General features: G+C 40.1%; 1 long non-coding RNA gene across 1 annotated transcript in view; it reads left to right on the top strand.

Moving 5' to 3' along the window:
- The window catches only part of LOC115273782, a 96,425-nt gene extending 87,211 nt beyond the window's left edge, over window positions 1-9,214 (top strand). The window contains exon 3 of the long non-coding RNA XR_003900947.1: window positions 8,931-9,214. This is a non-coding gene — a long non-coding RNA (uncharacterized LOC115273782). The remainder of the gene's footprint in view (window positions 1-8,930) is intronic.
- The last annotated feature ends 695 nt before the right edge of the window (window positions 9,215-9,909 follow it).

Here is a 9,909-nt window from a genome sequence, read left to right as displayed (position 1 = left end):
GAAGGAGCCTAAATGTCCATCACCTGACGAATGGATCAAGAAGATGTGGTATATATTCACGATGGAGTACTACATGGCAATGAGAGGGAATGACATATGGCCCTTTGTAGGAAAGTGGATGGACCTTGAGGGTGTCATGCTGAGTGAAGTAAACCAGGCAGAGAAGGACAGAAACCATATGTTTGCACTCATAGGTCTAGCAGGAAAACGAGAGAGACCTAATGGAGAACCAGGGGGAGCGGAGGAGGGAGAGAGAGTTGGGGAGAGAGAGGGATGCAAAACTTGAGAGACTATTGAATGCTGAGAATGAACTGAGGGTTGAAGGGGAAGGGGGAAGGGGGAAAAGAGGTGGTGGTGATAGTGGAGGGCACTTAAGGGGAAGAGCACTTGGTGTTGTATGGAAAACAATTTGACAATAAAATATTATGGAGAAAAAAAAGAAGCAAGGTCTTTGAACATGTAATTAGTTAAAGATTGAGATGAAATTACACTGGATTAGGGTGGTCTATAAATCCAGTGACTGCTGTCTTTACTGAAAGAAGAAAGGACACACAAAGACACAGGCACAAAGAGAAGGTGATGTGACAGTGGAGGCAGAGTTGAAGTGATAGGTCTACAAGCCAAGGAATGCCCAAGGTTGCTAACAACCACTAACATCAAGCAGAGAGACCTGAGGAATGGTTTCTTCCTCAGAGACTCCAGAGAGAACCAATCTTGTTCATACCTTGATTTTATACCTCTAGTGTCCTGAATGGTGAGAAAATAAATTTCTGTTGTTTTAAAACACTCAGTTTGTAGTAATTTGTTACAGGAGTCCTAGGAAACTTACACAGCTATGTATTGTGAATCTCTGTGATGAGGATTTTTTTTTCTCATTATGGAAGCACATTTGGCTTGCATATGAACAAACCAATTATGCCTGGAAGCCACCATCAATCAGTGGTGTAGAGGAATGGTGGGTTATATCCCAAATTACTCACCTTTGTTTCGACAACTCTCAAATGTGCTCTATACTACCATCCAGAGTCTCCCAAATGAACTAACTTCCAGTTGCATATCATAGTGATTAGCTTGATGACACATACAGATCTTCCTTGACCTATGGTGGGGTTACCTCATGATAAACACACCATAAGTTAAAAATAACCTAAGTCAAAAGTGCATTTAATACACCTCACTTACCAAACGTCATAGTGTAGCCTAGCCAACCTTACCACTCAGAACACTTACCTTAGCCTACTGTTGGACAAAATCATTTCACATTATAATAAGGCATTGCACAACTCAAGTAACTTTTGAGTATGATGCTGAAAGTGAAAAATCAAACAGCTGACTGGGTACATTAAGATTGTGTGTCAGTTCTTTGACCCATCTGATCGCAGGGCTGACTGTGAGCTGTCACACTGTGGCTGCCCAGCATCATGAGACAGCATCGTGCTGTATATTGCCAGCCCAGAAAAAGATCCACATTCAAAGTTTGAGGTTCGGTTCCTACTGAATGTGTATCACCTTAACACGATCATAAAATCGAAATATCTGAAGTTAAATGTTGGGAACCATCTGTACTTTAACAGCTTTCTTTCCTTCCCCATCCCACAACCCTACTGTTGTTCTGAGATCACCTCCCAAATTAACAACTTGAGCTCAATCCACATCTGAGTCAGCTTCCAAGAGATCCCAAACCAAGCCATCTCCTCTGTTCTCAGTTCTCTTTCTCTAGAACTCTAGTTAATCAACTAATGAGCTTATCTGATAAAGCTTCTCATTTTCTTATTTTTACCTCCAACTGTCCACCCTTTTCTAGTTTGCTATCATTGTTGTTTTACTTTTTGGAGAAAGTAATTTCCTTGTATATATCTCCCAAGTATGTTTCCACCATCATACTTTTATTTCCAATAAATGTTCCTTTTATATAGGCATTTTTTCTTGTTTTATGAATGCACTGTCTTCTCTTACCTATTTGAAGACATTTTTAAATTTTGTTTTAAGTTTTCTTCCTCCCTTTGCATTGTCTCTGTTTATTCTAGCATCTTTTACTTTATTTTTCCCTTTCTCTTATCGATTAGTGGCTCTGTCAAATATTTGCTTCATTTCTTGAGTTAGGTACGAAAATGGTGAGTAGAAAGTTTCTGTGTAGGATTGGGGCATGTTAACTAATGGGCTCATTTTAAGTTTCATGGCAAGCTGGGTATTTTATTTGGGATTTTATCTGAGATCCCCAAGCAGACCTTTTCTGAGAGCAAGTTCAATTTCTCCAGAGAAGGATCCCTCAATCTTATTTATGCATGAGACAAGGTTAAGCCAGTAGAGGGCTGCTTGTTAGAACTTTGGATGGGATAGAGCTTTGGGGCTATGTATCTTTCTGCGTTGAGTAGGCTTTCACTTAGGTCTCTATTTTCTATTTGTATCTCTCTCACTTTCCTTTGTACTTGGGCTCCTGGGTTTGAAGCCTCTTTGGCTCACTGCCATCAGGGACTTTTCTTTCTATTTTGTGAGGGGTCATAGAAGTAGAGGTCTAGGGACCTAGAAGTATAATTTTTTTAAATGTTTATTTATTTTTGAGAGAGAGAGACAGAGCACAAGCGGAAGAGGGGCAGAGAGGGAAGGAGACACAGAATCCAAAGCAGGCTCTAGGCTCTGAGTTGTCAGCACAGATGTCAGGCTTGAACTCACAAACCCCAAGATCATGACCTGAGGACCTGAGTTGAAGTCGGAAACTTAACTGACTGAGCCACTCAGGCACCTCAACTGGTTTTTATACTGACTTTCAAAACCACCTCTCTGTTTTCAGCCTGACTGTCACCATATGAAAAACCTGGTGCCCTCAATTCTTGAGCTTTTATGAAGTTCTTCATTATTACAATCTAACATCATTCTTACAACTGTCTTCTGTCTTTATATATTATGTTTTGGGAGTTATACATTTAATTTAATCAAATATGATTTAATCCAAAATGGAGTTTATATCTCTGTATTCCTTCATGTGCTGGGAGGTGATTTTCAAAAGAAGGACCTTGACTTTACATTATTATCTTAAAACTGGAACTCCAGGAAATAGATTTTAAGTGGCCAATGCAACTGATTTACAAGCAGGTGATTTTTACATTAATTAGAAATATATCAAAACTAAAAGGAAGAGCACTTAAATAAAATATTACTCCCGTCTTGTTTCTTTTTTCATGTACACTTACAGATACAAAGTCTTTGAGGACAGGAAGCGCCCACAATTCTATCATTTCCTATACTACCCAGAGCTGGTTGACAGATCTATAAAGTCAATTGAGAATGGATAAAAGAAACCAGTCATGCCTACAATTTGCCTCCAGCTTTAAACATTCCCAGATTATCATTCATATTCACAACCTTTGCAAACCTGTTTTTCCCATTTCTTTCTCACCTCCAAGTATGTCTACAAGGTGTGCAATGGAAAACTCACTTCATCTCCTGTTTCCAACCTAAGCTCTGCATCTTTTCAGGAAATAGACAGCCACTGTCTCATACGTTAAGTCCAACTATCAGTGACTCAGTTCTCTATAAAAAGAAATTCACACTTCCCTCTACCCCTTTCAGAGTCCATAAACATGAAGAGCTTCTGGGAAAGGGAAAAAAATGTGGCTTTTCAAGGTGAACAGATAGATAACAGTATGAGCAGAATGCGTGCGCTCTGCTTGTCCAGGGAGAGCAGGCAACCTAGGCCTCAAAGGAGGGTAGAATTTCCCAAAAAGACCTCCCAATAGAGAAAGCAGCCCATGTCAGATCCATTAGGCAATCACTGAATAGGTGTTCCCTTCTTGGAGAACCTCAGAGTCCATTAAGTCTCTGAGAAGTCCTGTAGTAAGCAGACCAGCTTAACTTGGTTTAATTAAAGAGTTCAAAAGTATATTTGAGAGAATAACTTATTTGTTTCATATTAATAATTAATCATGCCAAGATTTGGTTTCTTCTTCTGTAAAATAAAGATAATAGTCTCAAGGTAAAAGGAACATTTAAGTATTTAATAAGGTAGTCTATTTAAAGTATTTCAGTGGTGCCTTGGCTTATAAGCCCTCGGTAAATTTGAATTATGGCTGTTTGTTTAATTGTAGTTTAATTGTGGTAGTTACACTTTTTGTTGATGTTACTAATGATAGTAATACAATACTTTATGGGATCTACCTTGGGAAATGCTATATAAGTATGTCAATATTTGCACACCACAATCAATGAAACTTGCAAAGTGAGCAATTCTAAGACTATTCCAAGGCTCCCACTGGATCCGAAGTTCTAATATATTGCCTAAAGTTCTCTGCTTAAATGATTTAAGCATGCTATTAGATCCTGTTGGTGTCCAGGCTAACCTTGATCTCAGAAGAGTCACAGACTCAGAAAACTGGACTTCAGGGACACAACATGGATGCATGAGAAGAACCTTGATTTTGGACCAGAACATATCTGGACCCTGATCTTAGATGTACTCTTTCCTGTCTGTGTGGTCTTGGATAGTTTACTTAACCTCTCTGGGCCTCAAGTTTCTCTGATAGAAAACAAGGAAAGTGATTTCTAGTTCACAAGGTGGTCGGAAGGATAATTGGGAATATCTGTGGAAAGTGAGTGGTTTAGTGCCTGAAACATACAAGGTTAATCCCTGTTGAGTTCCCTGTATGTTCAGATTTTTATATTATTTATACTGATGGCTTCTGTGCTACTGCTGGAATCCAGAAACGTAGTCCTGCTTTTCACACAGGAGGACATCAATTGTCGGCCGATCACACTCTCCCCCTACCCTTTCATCACCTCCCTACCTTGTGTCTACTGAGCTCAACCATATGGGAAGTTATCCATGAGGTCCAAAGTGATAGTTGTGCTCTCCACTGAGGCAGGCAAACAGGGAAGAAAAATGGGAATATTGGGGCCATTTTACATAACCAGAAACATTTATATTCTAATGAACTCCAAAGATAAGATTTTTTATATAAAAATCTCGTCTCATTTGGTGTACATAACAGCCCTATAAAGTAGATGCTTCACTTTTTATTATTCTCTTTGTTCAGAAGGAGGAACAACCTCAGAATTGGTTTAGGATTTCTCCTAGGTCATATTATGTAACAGAGCTAGGACTAGAATCCAGCCTTCTGGGCCCAAGTAATATGTATCAATAATGCATAACTACTATGACAAGGTCTAGCTTGGATTATTCAAGCCCCTAACCTGCATTTCACATTTATTCCGGGAAAGATCTCTGGGAGGAGAGTAATATTATCTCTCTTGCATAGGTAAAGAAACACGGGCAGCTGGAAAGTGGCAGAGCCAGTGTTTAAAATGAAGTCTGTGTGACTCCAAGGCCCTTGCCCTGCCCACTAAATTACCCAGATTCCCAGTAGAACCCTTGGATCCTCTTAACAGCATAAAGACCTTCAGTAAGTTGTGTTCTAGTAAACCAGCAACCAGGGCCGCAAATGAGTTTTAATGAATACTTACTGTACACAAACACCTAGTTGGCGGTTCTGTAAACACAGGTTTCGAAATGTCTGGGAAGACTGGCAGAGCGAACAAGCCTTTCATCAGAATTGAGTTTAGCCACACTGCAAAGGTCTGCCAACAGCCGAGTCAGTTATCTGCTTAACACCCTGGTTTCCTGGGTTCCACTCTGTCTCTGATTATCATACTATGCCCACCCTCTCAGGGACCACTCCCCATCCTGGCAGCTTTGATTCTTTACTTCATTTCTTGCAGAACAGAAATGGGGAAGGCAAAACAGTTAACATTTCAAGAATGTATCATGAATCAAACACCATGCAAAACCCTTTATCTTCATTGTTTTGTTTAATATCCTGAAACCTTCACGGAACTCTTCTTATCAGCTCACTTTTGTCAATGAGAAACGGCTTGGGGATGCTGTGTAACTTGCACAGGGTCACCCTAGGTGTAAGTGGTAGAGGTACAATTTTAACCTTGTCAGTCTAATTGGAAATGGCCCTTTTGCCATTTTGCTAGGCTGTCTCTTCTTTAGAGAGAATGAAAAAAAAAAATACCACATTGAAACCAACTCATAAGAAACACCAGCTGCCATTCATTTATCTTCAAACATTGATTCCAGTAAACCTGAGGACAGGGCCAAGAGCAGTTTGCATGACTTTGGACACACACCAGAAGTGAAATTGGTGATGATGTTTTTACCAACTTCACCCTATAAAGATTCCACCTCCACATCTTGCTGTGGATTACAATGGCCCAGGGCAATGCTGGAGGTGCCAGTGTCAAATGCCATGCCTTAAAATCTTAAAAGGCTCACTCTCAGGCTGCCCAGAGAAATAGGAGTAAACACTACCTCTAAGTGAGTAATAGCCTCCCCGCCTGTGACAATCCTATGTATTTTTCTTGCTGGATTGTTTTGATTATAGAATGTGTTAATTTTCTCTTGCTGCTAAAAAAAATGATCACAAACGTGATGGCTTAAAACGACACAAATTATCTTATGGTTCTGGAGGTCAGATGTCTCAAGTGGGTCTCACTTTACTAAAATCAACGTGTCACCTGAGCTACATTGCCTTCTGATGGCTCTAAGGAGCATCCATTTCCTTTCCCAGCTTCTGAAGTCTTTCTCCCCATTCCTTGGTTGTGGCCCCTTCTTCTTCGAAGCCATCAATGGCCAGTTACACCTTTCTACTGCCTTCCTCTTCCACATTTAAGGACCCTTGTTAATGACAGCTAAGTATCTACTTTATTCCACCGACACATTGAATTCACCTTTGCCATTTATCATAATGTAAAGACAAATTCTAGAGATTAGGATATGGACATCTTTAAGGGCCATTCTTCTGCTTTTTACACAGAGCAACTTATAAATTCTTAGTCTTTGGATGGAATCCTTCAAAAGAGTGAGTAGTTAAAAACAGAAATGAGAACCTCAGCTAGAAAGATATTGATTTCAAGATGTGATTAAAAAAAAAGTTAGCAGCAGCATCCATTATACTCAGGAACATTTCAGCATACAAAGCACTGTTGTATGTTAATGCATTAACCTGCACTGCAAACTCTAAAGTCATCACTACCCACTGTATCTTCTGGATTAGGGAAACCAAGGGGCAGGGGTAACACACGAGTTGTGGCTAAGCTGCTTGCTAACGCAAGACTTCTGATTCCAAGATCTGCTCTCTGTCTACTATCCATAGTTACCCCACAAAAAAACGTTCCCACCTCACAAGGTGCATTTATTGGCAAAGGCCACAGCCTGCTGGCCCTGAAAGTGCAGATAAGCTGAGTATGTCTTGGAGGCTTAGGCCATCTTTAACACTGGAACATTCTGGGCTCAGCCTTCCAAGTTCATCCTCATGGGTGAGCTGCTAAGGCGTCCCAGGTTCTTCTCCCTTCTTACTTTCCCTGAATCCTGAGACGAGGTCTGTTCTCTCTGGTGATTGGGTGGCAAGGAGTCTCAGCCCCAATTCTGTTTTGTATCTGCAAGTCAAGGACAAACAGCCTAGCCTTACTAAGCCACTGCCTATGGAAGATAGGGAGACCAGCCTATCTCTCGGTTTTAAAGATGAGAAAATCCTGGGGAAACCAAGATGTGTTGGTCACTCTAATAGAAGAGAAAATGTTTTTCAAAAATCCTGAATTGGACCCTGATGTTCTTTCTAAAATATCCATGGATTCTATTAATTGTCAAATCTCCACTGGAATGAAAGTAAATATGTGTGGGTGCTTATCAAATATATTTTGGTGAAAACTCAATTCTACTACTTACTGACTATTCAGAGATGTTGTTGAAAAGATGTGACCACTGATTGACCACTGAGCTGTGTCCAGGCTGTCAGCGGCTCCTCATCCCCTTCCATGTCCTTAGAATTGGGAGTTCCACTTGTCTTTCCCACTGCCAGAAACTGCTTCCAGGACATAGCCATGAGATAGCGAGGTGGTGTTGAAAATACCTACATGGTGTACTTGACTGAACCGAGTTAAAGCTGCTTTATAAACTTTAAAGATTTGTTGGGTGGGTGTGGGGATCCATTCATCTTGCTTCTACCCAAGACAAGCCTTGTATGTAAATTCTCTTTGCTTACTGAAGTGCCTCCAACTAATCTGGAGAGGCCTGCCTCTTTCTTAGGTCTCTCCCTGCCCTCTGAGGATGGGAGCTGGCTTCAGATTACATGCAGAAGCTCCTGAGGGGTCTGCAAACCAACACTAGCTCTCTAATCTTGGACAAATTGCTTAACTGTTCTGGGCTCTCACCTTTCTCATCTGTGCATTTTGTATGGGAGAATCTCCATCCTAAAATCAGTGTGAGGATAGAATGAAACAGTGGATGCAAGTTAAGTATAGCAGCAGGCTCTGAATAACTGGTGCTAATTCTACTTGTACCTAACTAATTGGTTCAGTACATTAAAAAAAATATATATATATATATGTATACACACACACACACACACACACACATACACACACATATATATTAAGAGTGGGCAGGGCAGCACAGTGCCAAGATTAGGGCTGCCTAGTCACACAAGTCTTAGTTCAAATCCTAACTTCTCTATTCCTTAAGAGGATAACCAATGATACATTTCTTACCCTTACTGACCCTCATATGTAAAGAGAATAATAGTATCTCCCTTAAAATGTTATTATTTTAAGAAATAAATGAGAAAATACTAAGGTCCTAGCACAGCACATGTCTTGGTATATAATAAATATTCTGTAAGAAGTGGGTATTACTACTTGAAATAGTATATGAAGACTTTCTGATTGCAATGAAAATAATCAAAGGAAAGAGTTTTTGGCTTGTGACTTAAAAAAAACCAGGGATAGAGCTAGTCTGAATCATGTTGGATTTTGTAGATACAAATAATAATATTATCAAAATTAATCTCTCTCTCTCTCTCTCTCTCTCTCTCTCTCTCTCTCTCTCTCTCCATGTTTTGGTATCATTTGTCTCTGTGCTGACTTCATTCACAAAGAAACTCTCCCCTACGATGGAAGAAGCCTAGCAAACCATGCAGAAAGAAAACTGCTCCCCATAGTTCCAACAAAATTTGGGTATTGACTAGCACTGAACTTATTTGATTTCTGTCTCAAAACAAATCACTGTGGCTAGGATAGTAGAATATGCTGGTTGGCCTGAGTCACATGACCATAGTGGAACTGAAGGAAGTCCCTTAAAATCACTAGCTTCACTCTGACTAAGACAAGTGAATGGGGGTTCCCAAGGTAAAATTAGAAAAATGAGAATAGATTCTGCACAGGCAAAAACTGCAGACATTCTCCATCATTGTGTTATTATTATAGTAGTGTTTGAAGTTTTTTGGAAGCCAACTCTGGCCAAGGAAGAATATCACACTGCCACTTAATGTGATACCTAAAAAACTTTCCATGCAATAAAATTTTGGTTCTCTGGTTCATTCCACTGGTTTGAATTTCCTGGAGGAAACAATAGTGCCCCCATTAATAAGGATTTTTTTTAATAGTTTATTGTCAAGTTGGTTTCCATATAACATCCAGTGCTCTTCCCCACGAGTGCCCTCCTCCATGTTCATTACCCCCTTTTCCTTCTCCCGCCCTTAAGCCCTCAGTTTGTTTTCAGTATTCAAGTCTCTCATGATTTGCCTCCCTCCCTCTCCTTAACTCTTTCCCCCCGACCTTCCCCTCCCCATGGTCCTCTGTTAAGTTTCTCCTGTTATACTTATGAGTGAAAACATGGTATCTGTCCTCTCCCTGACTTATTTCACTTAGCATGACACCCTCAAGGTCCCTCCATGTTTCCAAGAATGTGCAAATCTCATTCTTTCTCATTTCCATGTAGTATTTCATTGTATATATAAACCACATCTTAGTAAGGAATTTTTAAGCTAAGGAGCAGGACTGGGATAGTTTTAATTTCTGTACATAAATTCCTTGATAGTCCTCCTTTCAAGATCTGGAGCTAAATTTCACTCCTTT

The sequence above is a fragment of the Suricata suricatta genome, chromosome 12, assembly GCF_006229205.1.
Source record: "Suricata suricatta isolate VVHF042 chromosome 12, meerkat_22Aug2017_6uvM2_HiC, whole genome shotgun sequence".
NCBI classification, from domain to species: Eukaryota; Metazoa; Chordata; class Mammalia; order Carnivora; family Herpestidae; genus Suricata; species Suricata suricatta.
This window is presented reverse-complemented; position numbering and strand designations above follow the sequence as displayed.